This window comes from Prionailurus viverrinus, chromosome B3 (genome assembly GCF_022837055.1).
Source record: "Prionailurus viverrinus isolate Anna chromosome B3, UM_Priviv_1.0, whole genome shotgun sequence".
NCBI classification, from domain to species: Eukaryota; Metazoa; Chordata; class Mammalia; order Carnivora; family Felidae; genus Prionailurus; species Prionailurus viverrinus.
This window is the reverse complement of record NC_062566.1, coordinates 36,572,174-36,589,758: the sequence shown is the minus strand read 5'-3', so window position 1 is coordinate 36,589,758 and position 17,585 is coordinate 36,572,174. Positions and strand designations below refer to the sequence as shown.

General features: G+C 38.1%; 1 protein-coding gene across 8 annotated transcripts in view; it reads right to left on the bottom strand.

Annotated features, from left to right (window-relative positions):
• The window catches only part of HERC1 (HECT and RLD domain containing E3 ubiquitin protein ligase family member 1), a 191,001-nt gene that overhangs the window by 150,099 nt on the left and 23,317 nt on the right, over positions 1-17,585 (bottom strand). Inside the window, exon 1 of one of the 8 annotated variants that reach the window (XM_047861942.1) lies at positions 2,015-2,105. The exons of the other annotated variants lie outside the window; for them this stretch is intronic. The gene's annotated coding sequence lies outside the window, so the exon portion shown is untranslated. Of the gene's footprint in view, positions 1-2,014; positions 2,106-17,585 lie in introns of those variants that run through there. 8 annotated transcript variants of the gene reach the window in all.

Genomic DNA, 17,585 nt, shown 5'->3' with positions numbered 1-17,585 from the left:
GATATTCGCAAATGACATATCAGACAAAGGGCTAGTATCCAAAATCTATAAAGAGCCCACCAAACTCCACACCCGAAAAACAAATAACCCAGTGAAGAAATGGGCAGAAAACATGAATAGACACTTCTCTAAAGAAGACATCCGGATGACCAACAGGCACATGAAAAGATGTTCAGCGTCACTCCTCATCAGGGAAATACAAATCAAAACCACACTCAGGTATCACCTCACGCCAGTCAGAGTGGCCAAAATGAACAAATCAGGAGACTATAGATGCTGGAGAGGATGTGGAGAAACGGGAACCCTCTTGCACTGTTGGTGGGAATGCAAATTGGTGCAGCCGCTCTGGAAAGCAGTGTGGAGGTTCCTCAGAAAATTAAAAATAGACCTACCCTATGACCCAGCAATAGCACTGCTAGGAATTTATCCAAGGGATACAGGAGTACTGATGCATAGGGCCACTTGTACCCCAATGTTCATAGCAGCACTCTCAACAATAGCCAAATTATGGAAAGAGCCTAAATGTCCATCAACTGATGAATGGATAAAGAAATTGTGGTTTATATACACAATGGAATATTACGTGGCAATGAGAAAAAATGAAATATGGCCTTTTGTAGCAACGTGGATGGAACTGGAGAGTGTGATGCTAAGTGAAATAAGCCATACAGAGAAAGACAGATACCATATGGTTTCACTCTTATGTGGATCCTGAGAAACTTCACAGGAACCCATGGGGGAGGGGAAGGAAAAAAAAAAAAAAGAGGTTAGAATGGGAGAGAGCCAAAGCATAAGAGACTCTTAAAAACTGAGAACAAACTGAGGGTTGATGGGGGGTGGGAGGGAGGAGAGGGTGGGTGATGGGTATTGAGGAGGGCACCTTTTGGGATGAGCACTGGGTGTTGTATGGAAACCAATTTGTCAATAAATTTCATAAAAAAAAAAAAAAGAAAAGAAATTTTAAAAAAATAAATAAAATATCAAAAGAAAAGAACTGAGAGTCCAGGAGATCCAAGTATATACAAAAAATTAGTACATGATAAATGTTGGCATATGATAAAGGTTTTAATCCTAATGAATGCATATACACTACATCCCAATGTGTACAAGGCCCCATGTTTAACAATTTTCAATACACTCTCATTATAATAGGGAAAAACCAGGGGCGCCTGGGTGGCGCAGTCGGTTAAGCGTCCGACTTCAGCCAGGTCACGATCTCGCGGTCCGGGAGTTCGAGCCCCGCGTCAGGCTCTGGGCTGATGGCTCAGAGCCTGGAGCTGTTTCCGATTCTGTGTCTCCCTCTCTCTCTGCCCCTCCCCCGTTCATGCTCTGTCTCTCTCTATCCCAAAAATAAATAAAATAAACGTTGAAAAAAAATAATAGGGAAAAACCAAAACATTCATCAATAGGGAAGAGATAACTAAAATGTTGTATATTCAAATGATGCCAAAGTATAAACTTTATACTATAAAAAAGTTAACACATGCAATTCAACAAAAATAACATAATTTTCTAATTTTCTAATTATCAAAACAAGACTTAGTGTTTGAGGAACACAAAAAACAACACTAGAGGAGCTGTACTGCATAAGTTAACAGTAAAGCATCAGGGGCACTGGCTGCTCAGTATGTAGAATGTGTGACTCTTAAACTCGGGGTTGTTAAATTCAAGCCCCATGTCAGGTGTAGAGATTACTTAAAAAATAAAATGAATTAATTAAAAAGGGGGGCACCTGGGTGGCTCAGTTGGTTAAGCGTCTGACTCTTGATATTGGCTCAGGTCATGATCTCATGGTTTGGTTCGTGAAATCGAGCCCTGCACTGGGTTTGTGCTGATAGCATGGAACCTGCTTGAGATTCTCTCTCTCCCTCTGTCTCTGCCCCTTCCCTGCTCACTCACACATGCTCTCGCTCTCTCCCAAAATAAGTAAGTAAACATTAAAAAAAAAATTGGAAAGTAAAAGCATCAAAGTCAGCCAGGCTGGCTAAGTTTGAATCTAGTCTATATTACTTACTGGCTATTAACCAAGGCCAAGTTCCAGGTTTGAATCTAGGCTGTTATCATTTACTGGCTATTGACCAAAGCCAAGTTCCTTTATTTCTCCAAAGCTCCAAGTGCTTTCTGTATATTACAGGATAATAAAGAGAACCCTCTATGGTTATCACGCATACGGAGTTCTTAGAATCACTGCCTGAAACATAGTATACACTCAATAAATGTAAACTGCTATTATAATCATTATTATTTTGTTCCTTATTGCTATCTCTACCAAATATTGATTATAGATATATGTGGAGATGTATATAAAAGTTTTTTTTTTTTTAAGATTAGAAGGACAGACCCCCCCCCCCCCAAAACTCATGACAGCGATTGCCTAGGGGGGACGGCAGGTGTCCAACAGAACATTATTTATGTTTCCATTCTCTTATTTTTAAATTGATCACATAAACATGACAAAATTTTAACATTGTTAAATGATGGCAGAAAACAAAGAGTCCTTTTTTATTCTTGTACTTCTCTTCAGTCTTAAATTTTTCTCAAAAAAAGGAAAAACAAAAAAGCTTGTATGATCATACTGTTTTCAATTATAATATAATCAAAATGTATCATCACTGTCCCATTACTGTTTTAATTTTTAATAGGCTTGTTTTCACAAAAAGCATTTTAACAAAAAAAAAATCCTAAAAATTTCTTTTTTTTTTAAGGATTGATTTTATCTATCTTGTTCTAACAGTGTAACACAGGTTTGGAAAACAAAAATCAAATAACATGTTTAATAGCGTTTATCCTTTCTCATGCATACAGAAATCTGCAGTTATAGGACAAATACCGTAAAGCTGATATATTCATCAGCATGCTACCTCAGACACTGTGATAGTTTTACTTACAATTTGTCATTCTGCATATGTATTACACATAAATAAGAGAAACATAACTTCCGGGTATATTCTGATAATGTATTCTGTAAAACAGAAAAATGAATCATCAGAGCAAGATTTGCCAAAGACAAGGGGATGATGCTTTATGAACAATTCTGATCAATGGAGAAAGGTTTAAACAACAAAATACTGCAGCAGACTAAACACTTTCAATAAAACTTTTGAAGTACTGGATAAATTCTACCTAGTTCTTTTTTTAATACATTATGTTGTAGGCAAATAAAAAGATAAAAAAACAATTCATCAAGGGTGTTCAAATTACAAATTCTGGTTCCTTCAGTGCTAAACCACTAATAATAAACTAATATCCACTGGGATGTCTCCATTTTTCAAGCTATTCAAGCCATTCACATCAGCTACAACCCAAAGATCCTCTCTAAACGTGAAAAATTAGAATACATTAAATTTCTCCTTCACTTACACAAAATATAAAGTTAGTATTTCTTCCAATACTGTATAAAAGCTAGTTTCCAATCATCTGTTTTGAAACCATATTACCTACTTAGCTATAGAATCTCCAGTGCTGATGTCCTACAATTGTTCAAAAACAAAGCAAAACTGTTTATGTAATCAACTTTTTGATGTAGTTTTATTACAAAAAACTGTCCAATTTGGGGCAAGGTGCAGTAAGTGATATCTGATTTAATTTTTTCATTTTCCCTGAAACTCCAAGAAAGTATATAGTAGGTTCACAAAGTTTATATCTTTGTATTCAATCAACCAACATTTTCAAATCTTAGAAAGTCACAAGCCAGTTTATCAACCTCCTACCTTAGCTACAAACAAGACACGCATGATTCAATATATATTAGAATGGAATTAGGAAATTAAGATGCTACTACCCAAGAAACGACCTTTGGCAAAAATGCTTACTCCCCAGAGCACATATGAAAAAATAAGAGAATCGAATGAAATAATCTCCAAAGTTCCTTCCAGTTTTAAAATACTATGGACCTTTATATTTAAAATAATCCCCTCAAAATAAAATAAAACCCAAATGTTTAATAACATTCAAATTTGGATCCTACTACATTCTACCCACTTCTGGAAAGAATACAAAAACACTGCACTAGGTTACAGTATACACCAAATTATTTAATTTTTTAAAAGTTTTATTTATTTAAGTAATCTCTACACCTCATATGGGGTTTGAACTCACAACCACAACATCAAGAGTCGCAGGCTCTTCCTACTGAGCCAGCCAGGTGCTCCCCAAATCATTTAATTTTTAAAAATTTAAAAATTTGTTCCATATTGCTCCTGTCTTATGGTTTTTTATGATAATTAAAATATCTGAAATCTAATAAATGCTTAAACTCTAAAGACTTGTTAATTTTAAATTTTAATCAAATTTTTTAAATTAAAAAAATTTACATTAGAAACTACAGGCTTTAGTCATATTTCAGTGCCCTTATCCACATGTTAATGTCAATTGGATCTTGAAAAGCAGGGTGGGGGGGAGGGACTTACATAATTTGATAAGATCACATAAAAGGTAAATGTCAGAATAAGGATTTAAACACAAGTCCCCAGAGTCTGAAGCTGAATGCAATTTCCACAGTCCCATAGTATCATTCCCTGGAAAAATTAATTCTAAATGCAGGCTAGCTTTAAGAATCAAGAGTGAGAGCTTGACAAAATACACATGTGCAGCTCCCCAACCATAACCTACCCCACCAAAGAATTTCTTTTGAAGAGGTGTGATACTGCAACCCCCCCCCCATCTTCACCTTTGGCATCAGTGCCTAAGGATGATAGCTGTGACAATGTGATTTACAATAAGAAATATATTTATACTTGTTTTTTGTCCTGATTTTGTCCCCAATCCTAGCAGAAAGCTCCTAAAACCCTTGGAATTTGCTGTGATGTCTTTTGTTACATTAATGAAGTGACTTGGGTGCCTGAGTGGCTCAGTCAGTTGAGCATCCCACTCTTGATTTCCGCTCAGGTCATAATCTCATGGTTCATGGATTTGAGCCCCTCACTGAGCTCTGTGTTGACTGTGCAGAGCCTGCTTGAGATTCTCTTTCTCTCTCTCTCTCTCTCTGCCCCTCCCTCGCTTATGCTCCCGCTCTCTCTCAAAATAAATAAACTGAAAAAAAGTTTTTAAAAATAGAGACGTACCAATAGGTACTTTTGGAAAGTACCTGAGGATAGGGGCTAGTTGCCAGTGGAGCCAACCATGTGACTAGAGGGTAGGAACTTTCAGTCCCACACTCTAACCTCTGGGGAGGGGAGAGTTAACTAAAGATCGACTTCAATCATCACTGGCCAAATATTTAATCAATCATGCCTCTGTAATCAAACCTCTCAAAAAGGGGGAGGCACTTGGCTGGCTCGGTCAGTAAAGTGTGCAACTCTTGATCTTGGGATTGTGAGTTTGAGCCCCATGCTGGGTATATAGGGATTACTTACAAATAAAATCTTAAAAAGCAGGGGCGGGGCGGGGGAGGTATAGAGAACTTCCAGGTTGGTGAACACATGGAGAGTCAGGGAGAGTGTCATGCTCCAAGAGGGCATGGAAGCTCTGCACTCTCCTTCCCCATACCTTGCCCCAATCATCTCTTCCATCTGGCTGTTCCTAAGTTATATCCTTTTATGAATAAACTGGTAATCTAGTAGGTAAAATGTTTCTGAGTTCAGTAAGTCACTCTAGCAAATTAATCAAACCCAAAGAGAGGTCGTTTGAACCTCCAAGCTATAGCCATTTGGCCAGAAATACAGGTGACAACATGTACTTGTGATTGGCATGAGGGGGGTGGTGGCAGCCTTAAAGGACTGAACCCTTAACCTGTAGGACCTGACACCATCTCCAGGTAGATAGTGTCATAGTGAGTTCAATTGCAGGACGACAAGCTGGTGTCCAAAAACTGCTTGGTTTTGTGGATAAAACCCACACATCAAAAGTGTAACTGGGATCAGAACTATACATCTAACTGAAAATTCTCTCTGTGCTGACCCATTATGGTAGCATCCTTACTCCGCTCCCTGGTAACAGGTTCTCCCTCACTCTGTTCATCCTCCATCTTTCTACAACTCTTATGCTCTTGTTTCAAGCCTCAAACAGCCATTGGTTTACCAGGTAAAGGCCAACTGCTTTACCTCCTTACAATTAGGAATTTAGGTACTTCCTCAGTTTATCTTCTTCTACCCTCTCCCATGCAAGACGTTTCAGAACTTGAAAACTAGGCTAATTTTCTCACAGGATACCTCTCACTTTGAACTGTAATTAGAGTTTTTTCACTCTAACCCTAATAGATAATACACTCCCTTGGATGGGGACTCCATCTTACTCAATTTTAATTCCCTAGCATGCAACCTAAAAAACTACAGTGTTTGTTAAATTAACAGATTAATTACAACTAATGTCTACATTTAAATAATATTAGCTACCAAAAGAGTAACTTTCAGACAAGTTAACTTTAAATCAGTCAGTTAATGATTGACTAAAGGCCAATTTAGGAGTTGTACAACTAAATTACAAACTGTAATTCAACAGAGACCTCTTTTACCTACCTTTTTCCTCAGTTCAGGGCTGATACATGACAAGTCTTCAAGAAATGGTTGCTATTATCATTATCATCCCCAACCATAGTTACAGTTACTATTCATATATTATCTATACCCAACCCCTAACCTCAAGTGTAAAAGTCTAAAACAACTCAAGTCTAGAAGTACAGAACTTTTAAAAATGTAGAAGAATTCAAGTGTGTCTGAATTATAAGTATAATATCGTTCCTTGCCCCAAGTATCCAAAGGAGGCAATGATCAGAAAGCCCCCGGAAGTTATTACGTATCCTCGGAGAGCAGTGGAGGTCAGAGTTATGAGAAACTGGGAACTTTGAAAGCAAAGAAAATAGAATTTGAGCAAAGATAAGATGGAAGGTAATGAAACAGTAAAATACTACAAAATGACAGTATTGAATTAACAAAGATAGCTGCAAGCAAGACTAAAAATGCAGAGAAGCAAGATCAGAGAATTTCTGTGAGCAAATTTCAGGAGCTATTCCTAAGTCTGGCTCAAGATTCTGTGAAACCAAATGAAGGGAAAACAAACCAGAGGCTCATCTCAGTTGACTCAGAAAACGCATTTCATGGGAAAAACAATCACACTAAGAACAGAAGGAAACTACCTCAACATAATAAAAGCATTATATGAAAACCCATGGCAAACATCATACTCAACGACAAAAGCTTTAAAGCCAGGATGTCTACTTTCACCACTTCCATTCAACATAGTACACATTCTAATGAGAGCAATTAGGCAAGAAAAATAAATAAAAGGAATCCAAACTAGAAGTAAAATGAGCTCTGTTCACAGATATCTTATATGTAGAAAACCCTACTAAGTCCACACACACACACACACACACACACACACACACACACACAAACTGTTAGAACTCATAAAGGAATTCAGCAAAGTAGCAGGACACAAAGCCAACACACACACACAAAATCAGTTGCATTTCTGTAACAATCTAAAAACAATGATGAACAATGATGTTCATCAATGATGTTCAATGATGAACAATCTAAAAACAAAATTATGAAAACAATCCCAATTATAATAGCATCAAAGAGAATACTGAGGAACTAACTTAACCAAGAAGGTGAAAAACTTATACAATGAAAACTATAAAACACTGCTGAAAAAAATAGATGTTGAGAAATATTCTCTCCACTAAAGTACACATTTTATTTATTTATTTTTTAGTTTATTTATTTATTTTGAGAGAGACAGAAACAGCATGGAGGGGGCATGGGAAGGCGGATGCAGAGAAAGAGAAATGAGAATCTCAAGCTGGCTCCACAACACTGTCAGCACAGAGCCTGACCTGAGGCTCAAACCCACAAAACCAGGAGATCATGACCTGAGCTGATACCAACATTTGGAACCTTAACTGATTGAGCCATCCAGGTGCCCTGTTTGTTTTTTTAAATAAAAAGTTAATCAATTTAAAAGGGGGGAAAAAAACATTAAAATTTTCTCAGAACCTTTTCAATAGTTTTACTCTAAAAAACAAAATCTGTCCATAGTTGTTAAAAAAAAAAAAAAGCCAAGAAATGACCTCTCTCCCCTGCTCTCCCTTCTACAAGTTATCTCTGAGATATTTAATTCCTGGAAGGAGTCATGCTCCTCCCTTTCTACCACAGGACACTTGCACATGAAGTTCTCTGTACTTACAGCCTGCCTTCTCCATCCCCCACTCTTTCACCCAGTTACTGTCTAGTCATAAGATATCAGTTTAAATAGTACAGGGACATACTGGGTACTCCATAATTGCTAGTTGAATTAAATGTCACTTCCTCAGGGAAGCTACCCCTGACTCCACCCATAAGAGATCAAGTCCTTCTTTTAAAATGCTCACATAGTACCTAGTACTTACCTTCTCAGAATTTTCAATTTGCAATTATGTACTATTTGTGTGAGTATGTGTTTACTGTTCTCTCATACTAGTCTACAAAGTCATGAAGGCAAACATGCTTATATCTCCGGTGCTTAGCAAAGGTAAAGCACATAAAGGGACCTCAGTAAATATTTGCTGAACTGTGCTGAGCAATATGTGTCTATGTAATTCATTATTTACAATCTAATTTAAACCCAGATATTATTTTACTCTGACCTGATATATAACAGAAGTACTTTAAAAGAACGGATTCCAGGGGCTCCTGGGTGGCCCACTCAGTTGAGCATCCTACTCTTAATTTCAGCTCAGATCATGATCCCAGGGTCATGGGATCAAGCCCCAAGTGGGGCTCTGCACTGAGCGAGGAGTCTACTTAAGATTCTCTCTCCCTTTGCCCCCTCCCGTTAGTGCACTCTCTCTCAAATTAAAAAAAAAAAAAATTTATAAACAAACAAACAAACTGATTCCAAGGATGGAGGTACCACATGCACAGACCACATGAATTCTGTCTTCAGTCCATTTTTGTCTCCTCTTCTCACTGTACATAATTTTTGGAATAATTCCAGCTACTCCCAAGGCTTTCACGTGCCTCTCATATGCTAATGAAATCTACTCCAAATTTTTCTCTCCTGAGCTCCAGACCTGAATATCCACTGCTAACATAATATACCCACTAAAATGTCCCAAACGAATCTTAAATTCAACATGTTGAAAACTGAACCTGTCATTCACCACCACCCCCTGCCACACTCACACTCATCAATAAATTTATGAAACTCTAAATTTATGAATTTAGAGATTCATAAAAGAAAAACAGCAATGAGAATACTTATTAACGGCATTATCAAGGAAGTGCAGAAGGGACAGCCCATCTGCAAAGTTCTGCAACTGAAAATTAAGTGCACATTGTGATCCAGCTCTACCTACCCCTGCCCCAAGAAGTTCCCTTCTAGAGGGTTTTACTAGGCTGACTTATTTTGGCTCTCATTAAACCATACAAATTTTCAGTGTTTAGCTACACAAAATTAAACAGCTGATAAAAAGAAAAAAACTTCTTTTTTTGTTATTATCCCTATTTAGAAAGTGAGTACACTTAGAAAAGGAAGAGACTTGCTGAGTTCGCTGGCAAATTGTTTTGCTACATCAATAATGAGAACTAGTCAAATAAACCAGGAAGCAGACCTGCTTATGCAGCGAGTAAAGAACTATAGGCAAAATCAAATCAAACTAATGGGTTTTCGCTTGTATTCAAAAACCACCAATTCACAATCCTGATGAACCAGCTAAATGCTGGCAAAGAAAAAAACTGCTGTTGTCTTGTTTTATTTTGTTTAATTTACAGTAATGATTTATACCACTGAAAGACAATTGTTCTTTTTTCTATTCATGGTCCAATGCACAAATCCAAATTTAATTATGTACATAAATTACCAAATTCACCAGTGAAAAGTGGGGCTGGAAAAACTACCAAAGGACTGGAAAATAAACCAAATAGCACTACTACTATCTTTGTAAAACTGAAATAAATGAAACAAGCTGAAGGATTTGAGCACACGGGTAGACTAAATAGTTCTTATAAGTGAATTTATCAAATAGTGAAGCTTTTTTTTTTTAGTTTGTTTATTTATTTATTTATCGAGAGAGAGAGAGAGAGAGAGAGAGAGCGAGCGAGCGAGCATGCATGCACACACAAGCGGGGAGGAGCAGGGAGAGAGAAAGAATCCCTAGCAGCCTCCTCACCGTCGGTGCAGAGCCCAACGAGGGCAAGATCCCACGGAACTGTTAGTTAGACCATGACCTGAGCCAAGATCAAGAGTCCGACACTTACCCAAATGAGCCACCCAGGCTCCCCAAATTGTGAAGCTTTCTAATGCTCTACTCTCTAAGTGAACAGAGCAGTAACAGTAGCTAACATTCACTGAGCACTTTCTATGTGACAGGCACAGTGCGAAACCCTTTACATGTATTATCTTATTTAATCTCAGAACAACTCTATAAAATACTCTTGTTATTCCCATTTGCCAAGAAAGGAAATGGAGGCACAGAGAGGCTAAATACAGTTTGCCCAACGTCACAGTGCCAGTAAATGATAGAGTAAGCATGCAAACCAGAGCGGTCTGACACTCAACCACTAAACCACTAAATCATGCTGCTTCTTATCACTATCATGGTGGTTTCACATGTCCTATATCACTTTAAATTTAAAAAATTAAAAACCTCAGAAGGTTTCAATGAATCAACAGTTCATTCTCAGAGTCCTATTGCTATGATAATACCTGTTCTTCCTAGCACCCTCTCAAGATCATTAAATCATCCCAATCAGGTAACAACAACAACAAAATAATTTTCAGTCCTTATCAGAAATTTGCAGGATAGAAATGCAAAGGACTACCACACTGAGATATCACCTCACGCCAGTCAGCATGGCTAAAATGAACAAATAAGGAGACTATTAGATGCTGGAGAGGATGTGGAGAAATGGGAACCCTCTCTCACTGTTGGTGGGAATGCAAACTGAGGCAGCCACTCTGGAAAACAGTGTGGAGGTTCCTCAAAAAATTAAAAATAGATCTATCCTATGACCCAGCAACAGCACTGCTAGGAATTTACCCAAGGGATAAGAGGTGCTGATGCAGAGGGGCACTTGCACCCCAATGTATATAGCAGCACTTTCAACAATAGCCAAATCATGGAAAGAGCCTAAATGTCCATCAACTAATGAATGAATAATGAAATTGTGGTTTATATACACAATGGAATACTACTTGGCAATAAGAATGAAATATGGCCTTTTGTAGCAATGTGGATGGAACTGGAGAGTGTTATGCTAAGTGAAATAAGTCACACAGAGAAAGACAGATACCATATGTTTTCACTCTTATGTGGATCCTGAGAAACTTAACAGAAGACCATGGGGGAAGAGAAGGGAGGAAAAAAAAAAAAAAAAAAGGTTAGAGAGGGAGGGAGCCAAACCAGAAGAGATTCTTTTTTTTTTTTTTAATTTTTTTTTTAACCTTTATTTATTTTTGAGACAGAGAGAGACAGAGCATGAATGGGGGAGGGGCAGAGAGAGAGGGAGACACAGAATCGGAAACAGCTCCAGGCTCTGAGCCATCAGCCCAGAGCCTGACGCGGGGCTAGAACCCACGGACCGCGAGATCGTGACCTGAGCTGAAGTCGGACGCTTAACCGACTGAGCCACCCAGGCGCCCCAGAAGAGATTCTTAAAAACTGAGAATAAACTGAGGGTTGATGGGGGGGTGGGAGGGAGGGGAAAGTGGGTGATGGGCACTGAGGAGAGCACCTGTTGGGATGAGCAATGGGTGTTGTATGGAAACCAATTTGACAATAAATTTCATATTTAAAAAAAATGCAAAGGACTGAAAATAGCAAGACAATTTTGACAGAAAACAAAACTGAGGAATTTCCATTATGTGTCTTTAAGGCTTATTATAATACAGTAATCCAGACATGTGTATTGGCATCAAGATAGATCAACAGAACAAAACTGCAAGTCCAGAAGCAGACCCACACATACATTAATTAATGTTTAACTAAAATGCCAAGGCTAAGTTTAACGGGAAAGAAAAATCTTCAACAAAGGGTGCTGGAACAACTGGATATACATACGGGAAAAAAATGAACTTCAACCCTAATTTCACACCATCTATGAAAATCAACTCAAACTGGTTCATAGACCTAAATGTAAGAGCTAAAACTATAAAAATTTCTAGAGGGAAACATAGGAAAAATTCTTAGCAACCCTGGGTTAGGCAAATATTTCTTAAATAGGACTCAAAAAATTGATACATTAGACTCCATCAAAATTAAAAAGTTTTTCTCTTCAAAAAGCACTGTTAAGAAAATCAAAAGGCATGCCCCAAACTGAAAGAAACTATTTGCAAAACATATACCTAACAAAGGATTTGTAGCAAGAATACATAAAATGAACCCATGCAATTCAATAGTATGAAAATTTTTAAGTAGACAAAATATTTGAACAGACATTTCACCAAAGATCTATAAACGGCCAAATAAGCATAAAGAAGATGCTCAACATTATCATTAGAGAAATGCAAATTACATGATGATTCTATTACAAACCCACTAAAATGGCTAAATTTATTCAAACAGATAATACCAAGTATGGGTGAGGATGTGGAACAACTAAAAATCTTATAAACTGCTGGTGGTATGCAAAAGGGAAAAGTGTTTGGCAATTTATTATAAAACTAAACATATACTGTACTTACCATATATGCAGCAATTCTACTCCTTAAGGATTTGCCCAGAAAAATTAAAACACATGACTACATAAAAACCTACACCTAAAAGTCCAAAGCAGCTTTATTCATAACTGCCAAAAACTAGAAATTCAAGTGTTCATCAACTGACAGAAAATTAGTAGTCTACCAATACAACAGCATACTACTCAAAAATAAAAAGTAATGCACTGATACAAGCAAGAACATGGATGAATCTCAAAACCACTATGCTAAATGAGAGAAGCCAGATACCAAAGACTACGTAACTATGCCACCATATGTGTAAAATTCTAGAAGTAAAAGTATAATGATAAAAAGCAGATCAGTGGTTGTCAGTGACTAAAGGAATAAGAGCAGATTAACTGCTAAGAGGTACAGGGGATGATTGGAAATGGACTTTCTGGGGATGATGAAAATGGACTATAGTGTGATTATGGCAGCAACAAAATGACATACATTTGTCAAAATGTATCAAATTATTCACTTAAAATGGTGAGTTTTATTGTATACTAATTAAGCCTCATTTTAAAGCTGACCTAAAACACACCAACAACAACAAAGAAAAAACCAGTAATTTACATGCCTCTTACCACCTTTTGTCCGCTTAATGCCCTAAAGTCCTCTTTTTCTTTGCAATATTCTTTTCTTTCCTCTCTTTTTTTTTTTTAACATCAACCATTTCTGTTCATTACTAAAGCTTAACTCATCGTCACTATACAGATACCTCCCAAATCCATGCCTCTGGCTAGCACCTCTGCAGAACTCCAGTCTTTTGTTTCCAAATGTCTGGTGCACATTAAAACGTCAATGCTTCCCACCCTCAATTCATCATATCCAAAATTAACTTCACCACCTCTTCCCGCTTCCCCATCTCCTCATGCTCCCTTTCCCCTCCCCTATAAAACTTTACAGAACCAGCTCCTTCTGATACATCACTCAGGTATCACAGTCAAAAACTGTAGTGTAATCTTTGACCCCACCCTGTCTTTTATGCTCTAGCCTAACTTTCCCTTCTCCCCACACCCCTCCCACCGCCACCTTTATAACCTGCCCTTTATAACTGCAATGAGCTCCTAAGGAATCTCTGCATTCCACTGCATCTACCTACTTCTGCTAGATTAAAGCTCAGTTCTAACCAATTAATCACTGCCCATAAAGAGGTCAATGGCTCTACCATTTCCTATGAAATTGAATACAAACCATCTAGAGGGAGCCAAGTCTGCCTTCCAATTTCATCTTCCACAACTCCCCTATACACATCCTAATCTTGAAAAAGCCAAACATTCCCCACCTCTGTGCTTTTGTTCATGCTATTTCTTGTAACCGACTGTCCTCACCTATCTAACCTTTACCTGTCATGATCCAGTTCTCTTTCAAAGGCCAATCTCAAAGGTCACCTCCTCCATGAAGACTTTCATGTTTTATTCACTCTATTTAACAATACAGAACTCATCACTTCCTCTTCTAGACTCTTGTAACACTTTGCTTACACATATTATAACACTTGTCACACTCTGCCTGATATATTATTATTTGTATATTTGTCTTCATTACCACTAACCCATTCACTCTAGAACCAACCAGACTTAAGCCTTTCAAAACTGGCACCCTCTTTGTCCCTTTAAGCCAGTGGCATCCTACCTTTCTTGTTGCAGAGGCTCAGAACTCTCTGTAGTAGAAGAATTTATTGTGAGCTAAGAGTCTTACAAAGAAATTTAAAAAGTATATAGCCCATGAGGGGCTACAGAGAGAAATCAAGTAAGAGATTGCATTCTGCCTTTTTTGTTGTAAGTGGAAACTCTGCCTGGAGAGAGATTTTTTTTTCATGTTTATTTTTGAGAGAGAGAGAGAGAGAGAGAGAGAGAGAGAGAGAGAGAGACGGACAGAGCGTGAGCAGGGGAGGAGCAGAGAGAGAGGGAGACACAGAATCCGAAGCAGGCTCCAAGCTCTGAGATGTCAGCACAGAGCCCGATGCAGGGCTTGAACCCACCAAACGCGAGATCATAACCTGACCCAAAGTTGGAGGCTCAACTGACTGAGCGCTACCCTGGTGCCCCTGGAAAGAGATTTTTTTAAGGAGGCCCTCAAAATCCACCAAACCAGATCTTCCTGCATAACATTCCTCTGCTTACACATATACTGTAATTTAAAATGGGTCCTGGACTAGGCATTCTCTGTTTGACCTCAGTCTCCCCAAACAAACTTAATCTCTATTCTTCCATGATCTGCTTTGTACCTTTTGAGGCTGACCTCTAGGATTATACTGTCCAAGCTCCCCTGGCTTCCAGGTGGGTTAAGCCAATGAGAGGCACTAGAAGGAAATCAGAAAATGAGAAGAAAAAGAAATGGCAGTCCTTATTTCCCTGGCTCTCTCCCCACCTCAGAACCCTTTCCTCTATGGCCACAGGTGCTATCCACTAGCTTGGCGTTCACTGTTTCAACTCTCATCAGGGCTTCAGTCTTCCTCCTCTTCTTGACCTCTGGCTTAAAAGTATCAACAACTTTCAGATATTATTGAGCCTTGAGAACTTCACAATCCCTTGTTGCTTTCCTTAAACTTACCCACCCAAACCTCTATAACTAGTCTATTTATTTCCTGCCAGGGCCCTGAGTGATATAGCTCCCTGGACTTAAAATTCCTCACTCTGTCTTTCAAGGTTTACAATCCACTGTTCCCTCCAACCTATCAAATCTTAACCATCGCATGCTCCTTAGCAGTCAGTCTCCTGTTCTAGTCAGGCAGGCATCCCTCCCAATCCTTACCATCTGGAATGTACTGACCCCTACCTCCATACCCTCAGTCATGCTGTTGCCTGATAGATGGCCACCTGTCCTCTCTACTTAACAAATCCTGTACTTCTTCAGGTAATTCAGATCCTACCATCCCCTCCACCTCCCGCCCCCCCCCCCAACACACACACAATTAAACCTATTCTTTTCTTTAAGTTTATTTATTTTTAGAGAAAGAGAGAGTGCATGGGGAAGGGGCAGAGAGAGAGGGAGAGAATCTCAAGCAGGCTCTGCTCGGCACAGAGCCTGACTCGGGGCTTAGTCCTATGACAGAGAGATCACAACCTAAGCCAATATCAAGAGTTGTGTACTAAACCGACTGAACCACCCAGGTGCCCCATAATTAAACCTGTTCTAACAACCTTAACCCAAGATTATCTTTTGCATGTTAGAATTTCCATGTCTCTTACATAGAAGAGCTTTGAAAACTAAAAACAAATGCTAGATATTGCACTGTATAGTCTCTAATTGTTAACCACATATCCTTCAAAGGGAAATAATTTGAGCTATTTTAAGTCCTTCTTTTATATTCCACCATGGAAATTAGAATATCATTATAAATACAGTAACTCTTGTTGACGAAATGTAATAAACAAAAATACATTCACCATAACATTCTAATATAAAAAGTTTGTGATACCAAGCCAGAAACAAATTAACTATGTTTTTAATGATTCTATTTTCAAACTATGGCTGCTATCGACCTCGGGGTTTTTAGAAGATCAACACACTATCTAATGAAAGAATCTTTGCAAACAAAAGAGTAAAGCAAGTTACGAATTTGTCAAGTTCAACAACCTGTTATGCAAATAGATACAATTAGTCCAGAAATACGAAGAGAAATGCACATGCAGGATACCTTAATTTGTAGTTGGCCAGTGAACCAGACAATACCCTTCAACAATAATAGATTTTCAAGACACATGAAGAGACTAGTGATCTTCATCATATACTGTTTGTAGAAAAAATCTCCTCCCCCGTCTTTGGACCATCAATTTGCTGGCATCTAAAGCCAAGTCACATCAATCATAATATCTTTTGGTAAATTTATCCTGACTGAATTCCCAGTGACATATCCAATTTGCACTTCAAGAACTTATTCTTATGAGGTTCCCTAAAATAAAAAATAGAGACATGGCTAAAATGCAAGAAAAAGGTACTACGGCTAGTTCCTCACACAATCTCAGAATATGTGAATGTGATTTTGAGGAGAAAAAAAATTTTGAAGATTATATGAAAAGTTCTACTGGTATCAAAAGACATTGAAGGGGGTGGCCTTAATAGTACCAAATGCTAACTGGCTTCAAAGTAACTTTTTTTTTTTTTTTTTAAGAGAGAGAGTGCACACCAGCAGGGGAGAGGGGCAGAGAAGAAAGAGAATCCCAACAGGCTCCAGGCTCAGTACAGAACCCGATGGAGGGCTCAATCCCAAAACCCTGGGACCATGACCTGAGTTGAAACCAAGACTTGGACACTCAACAGAGTGAGCCACCTAGGGGTCCCAAAGTAACTTCTTTATCTCTTCATCCAAAACGAAAACAAACAGAGGGATGTACTCCTAGCATATTCACTAATGAACTAAAGTCAGTCCTATATGCACATTTTTTTAAAAATCTCTGTAACTATGTTAATTTTAACAAAGGCATTCCAATTTATTACTACAAAGAACTTGAAAAGAATGTGCAAATTTATACACAGTAGGAAGGTCTACTACATACACAGCCCAGGGCTCCTGCAGAACTCAGAACCCAGAAGAGAATAAGCATACGTAAAGAACTACAATACAACATGCTAACCCTGAATAACAACGTTACCCAGCAGGAGCCATGGAGAATACTAAGGGAATGAAGAGAAGGGCAGAATAGTGAGGACACAACAAACACCCCAAAAGTTGAAATATGAGGGCCTAAAATAAAAGATCAGTAAGGTATTTGGCTTGTGAGAAGATGAATTTTAAGCATATTGAGAAGGTATGCTTAATGAGACTAGGTTCAATCAACATTTTCACATTGCAGTTTTAATTTCAAAAAAGGCACTGCTTAAAATAAGAAATATCCTATTCACTGCAGCCTTGTTTAAAATAGCAAAAGAAAAAAAACAGTAAAAAATGAAAAGGGATACAATTTAAAGTCCACCAATAAGAATCTAGTTAAATGAATTATATACATACACTGGGATTC